This window comes from Mus caroli, chromosome 15 (assembly GCF_900094665.2).
Source record: "Mus caroli chromosome 15, CAROLI_EIJ_v1.1, whole genome shotgun sequence".
NCBI lineage: Eukaryota > Metazoa > Chordata > Mammalia > Rodentia > Muridae > Mus > Mus caroli.
Genome location: NC_034584.1, coordinates 2,740,008 through 2,749,656, shown reverse-complemented (window position 1 = coordinate 2,749,656; position 9,649 = coordinate 2,740,008). Strand labels below are relative to the sequence as shown.

Sequence of the window (9,649 nt, the reverse complement as noted above, 5' to 3'; positions counted from 1 at the left end):
TGTTTTCAATTAATTGGGGTCAATTTTTGTATCTCTCTTAAGATGAACAGTCTGAATAAAACTACCCATCACAGCTATGATAGGAGCTCAGTGTGTTCTTTTTTATTTTCTTTTTTTTTTAAACTAGGTATTTATTTCATTTACATTTCAAATGCTATCCCAAAAGTCCCCCACACCACCCCCTACCCACCCACTCCCGCTTCTTGGCCCTGGCGTTCCCCTGTACTGAGGCATATAAAGTTCGCATGACTAATGGGCCTCTCTTTCCACTGATGGCCGACTAGGCCATCTTCTGATACATATGCAGCTACAGATATGAGCTCCAGGGGGTACTGGATAGTTCATATTGTTGTTCCACCTATAGGGTTGCAGATCCCCCCAGCTCCTTGGGTACTTTCTCTAGCTCCTCCATTGTGGGCCCTGTGACCCATCCAATAGCTGACTGTGAGCATCCACTTCTGTGTTTGCTAGGCCCCTGCAGAGTCTCACAAGAGACAGCTATATCAGGGTCCTTTCAGCAAAATCTTGCTACTGTATGCAATGGTGTCAGAGTTTGGAGGCTGATTATGGGATGGATCCCTGGGTGGGGCAGTCTCTAGATGATCCATCTTTTCGTCTCAGCTCCAAACTTTGTCTCTGTAACTCCTTCCATGGGTGTTTTGTTCCCAGTTCTAAGAAGGGGCAAAGTGTCAAACTTTGGTCTTCGTTATTCTTGAGTTTCATGTATTTTGCAAATTGCATCTAAGTAAGTATTGTGATTAAAACTAATTACATATGGTAATTATTTAATAAGTGTTGTTGATTCACACATTTTTCAGACAGAAAAGACATTTTGAGGGAAACAGAACCCTGTATTTCTTGAAGGGTAAAAGTTGGAAACCCAGAAACCCTTTCTACAGTTTCAGGTTATTAGGTCAGTAAGTAATGACCTTTCTTTGGAAGGATCAGACAGACTTTTAGATTTTGTGAGACAGACTGTATCTATCACGACTAATTGTGTCTGCCTTTGTAGCATGAAAATAGTCATAGGCAATATATAAATAAATAGGTTTGTCTGTGTACTAATACAAATTTTCTTTGGGGAAAGAGGTGCTGGGGATTGAACCCAGGGCCTTGCTGGTGCCAGGTAAATGTTCTACCACCTCACATAAATCTCCATGTTTGCAACTACTGAAGTTTGATTTAAAAAATGAACAGGGTTGAGTATAGTGGTGCATACCTGTAATCCAGTCCTTCTGGAGGTATAGACAAAGGAGTTGGGAGTTTAAAGCAAGTCCTGACTACATAAAAAGACCAACCTGATTTGATGAAGCCCCAACTCAAAACAAGCAAAGAAACAACAAAAAGTAAAAAGTAAAAGCTAAGCAAGCAAAATAAATAAATAAATAAATAAATAAATAAATAAATCCAAGCAAAATGAATGAATGCATGAACAAATAAAGACAACCAACCAACCAAACAAAGCCATCTAAGCACAAAAGGGAAAAACCAACCCTAATAACAATGAAAGGACACACTGGGCTAAATTTTGTCTATTATTGGTGAGATCTAATACCATGAGGCAACTTACTCACCAAGAGAAAGGATGCAGAGAGAGTGAGGGTTATCTGGGAGAAATCTGCTTAATGTGTATTAAATTCTGTGCTTTCATTTCTTGCTCCAAATATACTGATGACAGTGAGAATAAAATGATTCCACATAAGTCACACCGTAGTTTTCTAGAGACGACATCATTGGCATTCCTCTGGTAATGAACTCAGGACTTCATTTGTACAAGCTCGTGTTGACAATAGACTGGTGCAAAGTGATTCTTAGCAGCTTTACACTGGAGAGCATATGGCAGAGCAAGTTCAGGTTCCTTTTGGAAAGTTCTAGAAAAGCCTAAACATCATGTGTAAATGCCACAACTGTAGCTACTGAATGTGACAAAATATCAATATTCTCCCATATTCTCCTTTTTTTTTTTTCATGTGCACCAGGACTCATCATTCCCAGCTGCAGTTCTAGTTGCCTAGATTAAATATTTGCTTTCTGGGTTTTTGCAGTTAGTTGCATCTTACAGGTTGAGATTTGGCGAATTGGATACAGTTAGGAGCACTGCATATGAATTTAGGAGAGGCAGTGTGCTCTTCTTTCCCTGCTTCTACATATTGGGTGAGGTGCACACACTATGGCCACAGCCTTAGCAGTTGCACTAGACTATGGGAAGAAAGCCACATGCTGAGATAGACAGAGTCATGCTGAAAGGAGCTTGTGTACCAAAGCAAGAGAGAGTGCAGTGGAGAAGCTTCATCTTGGGAAACCCACCTCCTGATCATTTCCCTCAATAGGAGCAGGCACCTCTCTAACTCCTTTGTCTGCTCTTGGGACTCTTTTCTTCTTATTGGGTTGCCTTGTCTAGACTCAATAAGAGGGCTTTTGCTTTGTCTTATTGTATCTTCTTTTGCCATGTTTGATTATTGTCCTTTGGAGGCCTGCTCTTTTCTGAATGGAAACAGAGGGGTAAATGAATCTGAGGGAGAGGAGAGGTGGGGGGTGGGCTGGGAGGAGTTGGGGTAGGGGAAACTGGTCAGTATGTAATATATGAGAAAAGAATCTATCTCAATAAAAAAGAACAGAGAAAAAGATCAGCATCTCATTTCTAAGGAACATTATTATTGGGGTTTAAGAGATGGCCCAACAATTAATAGCACACACTACTCTTGCAGAGAATCTGAGTTGATTTCAATTGCTCCATGAGGTGGTTCATGATGACCTGCAGCTGAATCTAACAGTGACGCACTCGCAGTTATATGCACCTACCTCCCAAACAGGGACACACACACACATAATTAAATTGGTGAGAAAGTACTGCAAAGGAATAATACTATCATTTTATTATTTCTTGCTATAAAAATAGAATTTTCACTTGCCTGTATAGGCATTGCAGGTGTGGCTGTTGTGTCACATGTGTGTCTGTAGGTGGCAGAAAGAAAAGAGGCAATGTCTACAGCCAGTATTCTGACCTATGAACATCTGAATGATTAGTAGTATAAGATTCTCTAAAAAAAGCAAGCTTGAGATGGTCTTCAGTCTGGAGCCATGGGATCCAGACAGAAGGCTATCCTGAGATGAACACCAGTTCAGCACCAGGGAGGCTTGACAGACTCCAAGGATGGGGACAAGCTCTAGAACAGAAGAAACCTGCCAGGGTGGAAGTGACCCAGAGAACTGGCCTTACCCCTTACCTGCTACAGCATTTTCAAGAACATACCCTGTACCTTGCCTGGGCAGCACAGTTGAGCTGACCTTGGTGGCAGGGGCACTGCTGAGCCACTGAGGGAGTGAGCATGGGAGATCTTGCCCAGCTACTTGTCTGTCTTGTGGTGACATGGGAGAGGGAGAGATACCCTTCCCAACCCTCATTCCTTGCCACCTATGGCAGGCAGGAGAGCTGGCTCTGGCATCATGACAGCAAGAGAGATGTCCCTGACCCTCACCTGTTATGGCACTCAGGAGACTGGGCCCTGCACCTTGCCTGGGTAGTATGTGGAGGTGGCATGGGTGGTGGGGATTGCTGGTGAGCTGTCCTGAGGGTGTGAGAATGGGAAAGCTGGTGGGTTGATCAGCTTAAATACCTCTTAGGTTCAGATCCTGGCCTTTGAATGTCCATCTCAGAATCTTCCACATCGATGAGTTGCTGGAGAGTAGGAAGGAGCCCAGTCCCACAGATGCAAAACCACAGAATTTCCATAACATAGTTCAGCAACAGGATATCAGAAAGGGGTCTCAGTGAGGTTAAAGTAGTGATAGAGTAGCAGAAGCTAGAAACCTTGTGCCAGGCCAACAAGTCATTGCAATGAACATTTGCAAGCAAAGAATTATAGACACACTACAGTTTCCACAACAACACTTTTTTCCCTCTGTTGCCAGGAGGTTGCAAGGGTGGAGGCATGGGTGGATCTGACTGGAATTGGGTGCATGGGAAATTCACAAAGAACCAAGAAACAGTTAAGAAAAAAAGCAGAATTTTCATTGAAATGTCTACTTTGGTTTGTATTTAGAAATTTAGGCCTCTGAAATCCCATGAATGCATTATGATTTAAATAGCACTGGGATTTTGAGCTCATATCTAAGTCATTAATAGGGCATCTATGTTATTCCACGTATGGAGAGGGAGCAGAAGAGATGGGAGCACTTGAGTTCATTCCTGCATGTATTCAACTGCCTTAGCTTAATGTTGATGTACAGAGTTAGATTAATTCTGGATAAAATGCACATAATAAGTCCTCTGAAGTTTATACTGTTATTAACCTCATTATAGGGTTCAGAAAGAGAAGGTCATCTCTATGTTTCCACTGGTTTTTGTGAAATTTCCTGTTCTATTCTAATAAGTATCTTATTTGCTACGTAAATGCAGTCATGCTTTTCCTGAAGATGCTCCTTAAGTTTTCCTGCTGTGATTAGTAATTGCATATAGTGGGAAGATGGTTAGCATCACAAGGGGCAGCATCCTGCTTTGCAGCCTCACTGACATCATCAACAGAAGGCTCTTGGTTCATTCACTCAACAGTCAATGGCCACTTACTATGTGTCAGTACCTGGTCTATGGCAAAAAGGGAGGGGGGCAGACAATACAAGATGAGAATTACTGTTTTGTTTTGCTTTGCTTTTTTTTTTTTAATGTTTTCCTTTCTTTTGTGGAGAAGATGCTTGCCTTTCCTATTTCTTGGCTTGAGTACTTGATTTTGTCTTTCTCATTTTCTAATGAGACTATAGCCACTTTTTTTTTTTCATTTACAAGACTTTCCATTGTCATTCATCTGTATTTCTTATTTTTTCCATCTTCCCTTTTAAAAAGCTTCTTTACTTATCTATTTATGTGACTTTTTAAAGTTTTCATGTGGCTAGGCTTCTGTTTTAGGTATTTGCTTTTGTTATTTAATCTACATCAGCTTTTCTTCAACCATAGCAATCTCTTGAAAACCCTCTATCCATTGTTCCCCATAACATGAGATGGTGGAAGGCCCCTCTTTGTCCCACTGTCACTCAAGCATTGGAACATTCTCACAGCTGTCTACCACCAGGGATCTAGGACCCAATCCCTATTCACTTTCTCTGCTCTCTTGGCACACTCTGTATTTTGACAAAACTAGTTTGTTAATTTATTCACATTTTACGTGTTACTAGAGTTTACTGCACATGCAATCTGGCACCGAATTTACAATTCCACTCCAACTTCTAAAGCATAGGGATAACTAGTGTAAGTCATTAGGGCTTAAGTGACAGCAACACTAGTCAATCAAACAATATATTTAGTGTATCACTTATCTGTGTTCTATAAGATGATCTCTGAGAGCAAGGAAAATAATTGAAGTTTTCGTCTTACAGAAGGATGTGCCAACATCCATGGAGTTGACAGACAGATGCTGCAAGCAGATCGCAGTGCAGATCACAGAGCAGTGATCTGGGAGCCGTGTCCAGTGGAGGAAGTTAGTACAGCAGAGAAAAGCGAGAATAGAGTCTAAGAGCGATGAAAGCATTTGGAGTTGTAGAAGGTTGAAACGTTTAATTATAAAAGATAATTCTGAGGTGGCCCTGTAACACAGTGGATAGTGATTGGATTTCTAAATGATAATTCTGTTGGTATGCAAACAATGGAATATACATGACTTAAATACTTGAATTTACAATAGAAACTTTGCAAGTTACAAATTATTCTTTTCATTTTAGCCAAGCCAAAGAGAAATAGATTTGGTCATACAATAGTGTTTTCCCATGCTAACTTAGTTTTTATATAAATTAATATAAATAAAGTAAGGAAACTCATAACCATGTACACACGTTTTTCCAGGAAGTTGGAATGTCTTAGAAAGTGCCAGCATATTTAGATTGGTAACTGTTGGCTCAGAAAATATTTGATTAATGCCAGAAGGGGATTAAGGAAATGAATACACTTTCTGTAATGAATCAAATGAAATTAGCCATAATAGTTATAAAAAGAAATTATGAAAATAGTTTGGATGTTTGTTCTTTTAAACAGTCATGCCATATTAAGAAATGGCAAGCAATGGATTTCCTGAAGTGTCTATCTTGTCTCAGTTGACAGGATCTGAATATGTGTATATAAAAGACAGTCTCTAAACCCTGGTCACATTCACAGGGTGGATGGGGCTGGGGATTAAGGAGAAATGTATTGAAGGCCAGCACTTCCCATGCATATCTAAGAGCTTCACCACAGAGAACCTCACCTGTGGAATGCAGATTCGAAGTAATTGTGTTGTCATCAATAGATGTCACAGATTTTTTGTTGTTGTTGTCCTTAATGAGGCCAAGGGGTTCTAAGAGTGATAGATTTTGAGTATATTATTTCTTTCACATGACAATTGATCTTGGAACTAGTTTGATCAAATGTTATAATAATACATTTGGAATGTATCAGAAAAATTAGCATGGTCCGGGGCAACAACAGTGGCTTACATTTTCAAAACTGTTGTCAGTGTCAGTGTCAGTGCTAGAACTAGGATTGAGCAGCCACTACGTTTTATCAATATTAACACACACACATATACACACAGACACATAGATACACAGACACACACGGGACTTCTCCATAGACACAGATCCCCCACAGACACACACACAAGCATCCCGTGGTGTACACACACACACACACACAAATAGACATACACACACATATACACACAGACACATAGGTACACAGACACACACAGGGACTTCTCCATAGACACAGATCCCCCACAGACACACACACAAACATCCCCTCTTGGGTATACACACACACACACACACACACACACACACACACACACACACACCCTTTGAGATGTCAGGTATCAGGCAAGCAGGATTGTGATTATGCCATTTTGGATCACAATACTTAGTCCACAATGGTGACACTCTTTTGGGAAGTTGTGGCACCTGGTTAGTAACATAGACTGTGAGAAGTACCTGGGCCTGCTTGCTTAAGTATATTATTTCTTTCACATGACAATTCATCTTAGAACTAATGATTCACACTCATATGAACTTTGATGACATGTTAAGACTATACATTTGGAACGTATCATAAAAATGGCAGGACCTAAGGAAATAATAGTGGCTTACAATTTCAAATAAATTTGTCAGTTACTATATACTACATCTCAGTGCTAGAACATATTAGTATTGACTAGTCACTGCATTTTATCAACATTAACACATACACACACACACACACCCCTCCAGAATTTTCTCTATGTCAGCCACAGGCAAACATGTTTGTGATTACATCATTGTATGATCACAGTATAAATTATTACGGTCCTTCATCAGCTTAGAGAATGTAGTATTTATGGACAGCAGTAACAGGAAGCATGAAGTATGGATTTGGTATGTAAGCCAGGGCCAATTTGAATCTGGAATTTGAGCTCCTTAGCTAAATGGCCTTCTGCTTCTCAGTGTTCATGTCCTAAATGCCATGAAATTCATTGTATGAAAACCGTGATGTTGAGAGGAATAACTACTAATTCCATATAGAGTCAAAACAATTTTAAAAATCCAGAAATCATGTTGCCTATTCTATAGCACTGCCTCAAGTCTGTTCAGACAGGAATGAGGGAGTTCATTCCAGGTGGGAGAAGCAAGACACTGGAGTAGAACCCATGGCTATAGACAAATTCTTGTCAATCACTTACTTTTGTTGCAGGTGTGTGTTGCTGCTCTACTGAGAATTCTGTGCTATTTTAAATAGTTAAACCAATGAGTCGAGGCAGGCATTCACGTCTTAAATGCACATCACTCTAAATGAACTAAAAGAGAAAGGATTGACTCTACATGCTTTTAGCTATACATTCTGGTTTCTTTTTCCCTTTTGTCAGGCATTCCAGAAGACAGTATCTCCTCTCTCCCGTGTGTGACACTCTGCTTCCAGCCAAGCCATCTGATCCAGAGCCTTCAGAAACAAATCTCAGGGCTCCACTATTCCTAAAACAGAACCTTTATTAATGATATCTTCTGGTGCCAAGCCTTAGAGTCTTTCCATGAGCCCCTCAGTTCTATAGCTTCTCTGTTGCCAACACTAGTTCTACATGGGAGGTGCTTACACGCCTCCAAGTACAGCTGTCAGCTACAAATGCAGCTGTTGGCCCTGTAAAGTACAGCATTGATATGCTGACCTTGAGCAAATACTCCTCAGAAGATTTTAACTTCAGAATATTGCTTTCTTGTTAATTACAAGTAACTGTTCAGCCCTGTCTAGGCCATAGATATTGTCTCAATAAAGCAGAGGTTTCACTTTCATGGATTCTTAATATGAGAATATCACACAAAATGGCTATGGTAGACTCTTCAAGGTACACATAAACTTTCCTATGAAATTAAAACAGGCATACTGCCATTATCTGCTTGCTGTTATGGCCAAGTGACAGGGACCTCAAAGAGCACTGAGGAGCCAATCGCTATGCAAACATGTAGGGTCTTTATTATGAGTTCACAAGCAAGGTCTCTAACCATTCCCATGGCAGCAGGCCAGAGTGAGAGTCTCGAGCTTAGGGGTGCAGGTGTTTATTATAGTTACACCAAGCTTGGGGAATTCTATTCGGCTCAGCAAGTTAATATCTTAACAACTGCATTTGTGGTGTAATATGCAGGAACCAAACATGGGGCAAAGCCACCTGACAAACAGAATGTCTTAGTTATCTATTCTCTGCAGGATGTCTGAAGTTATCTCTATGTACCTTGCCCCTGCTATTGGGATGTTTGCTCAAGTGGACTTTGTGGTTTTTCCCTGGAATTGGAGTTTAGTCCCTAGTCTCACACAAAATGGAGTTTCTTAAAAAATCAGAGTTGGTTGGGCTTTATATTGGCAAGCCTATCTTCCATTTTCCCATACAAGGATCCATTAAGGTCTGACAACTCTATTTTCCAGGCCCAAGTTACAAATACTTCCACAATTCTCCAAAGTGAGACAAACCCACATGATCAGGTCTGTCACAGCAACATCTCACTCTTTGATACTAATTACTATCCTAGCTTGCTTTCTATTGCTGTGCTAAAACACTGGCCAAAAGCCACACAGGGAGGAAAGGATTCATGTGATCTAGTAGTATCAGGTAACAGTGCATCTATGAGGAAGGTCAAGGCAGCAACTCAAGGAGGAATGATGCTAACAGGTTGGCTCCCCATGGCTTGTTCAGCATGCTTTCCATCCCAATCCAGGAACACATACCCAGAGATGGTACTGAGCACAGTGGGTTAGTCCCCATCAGATCAATCATTAATCTAGAATATACCCCATAATCATGCCCAAAGGCTGGTCTGATAGAAGCCTGCTAGAGATTGTCATTTCCCAGGTGATGTATCGTTCATTGCAAGTTGACAGACACCAAGTAGCACACTGACCATATGAGGATAGTAAAAACTCGCTAAACACGGAGGGGACAATTTAAAAAGGAGGCTTTTATGGCCAAGGATTTACTGCCTTGAGAGTGGAAGATTAAACCCCTTTCCTGGGACTAGATGTACTAGACATAATATTTGGGTAGGTCCATTCCCCTTCTCTGAAACATCAGTTGTAGTTTTTGGCTTTCCTTGAGCTTACTGTATGAGAAAGCAAGTGAAAGTGAAAAAATCGCTTCCTTTTTCTTTCTTTTTTTCTTTCTTTTTTTTT

At 40.6% G+C, this 9,649-nt stretch overlaps 1 non-coding gene across 1 annotated transcript; it reads left to right on the top strand.

The window, feature by feature from the left end:
• Positions 1-2,907: 2,907 nt before the first annotated feature.
• On the top strand, positions 2,908-3,039 carry LOC115029473. Its single transcript, XR_003835048.1, has one exon. It is a non-coding gene; the product is annotated as a small nucleolar RNA SNORA17 (small nucleolar RNA).
• Positions 3,040-9,649: the final 6,610 nt, after the last annotated feature.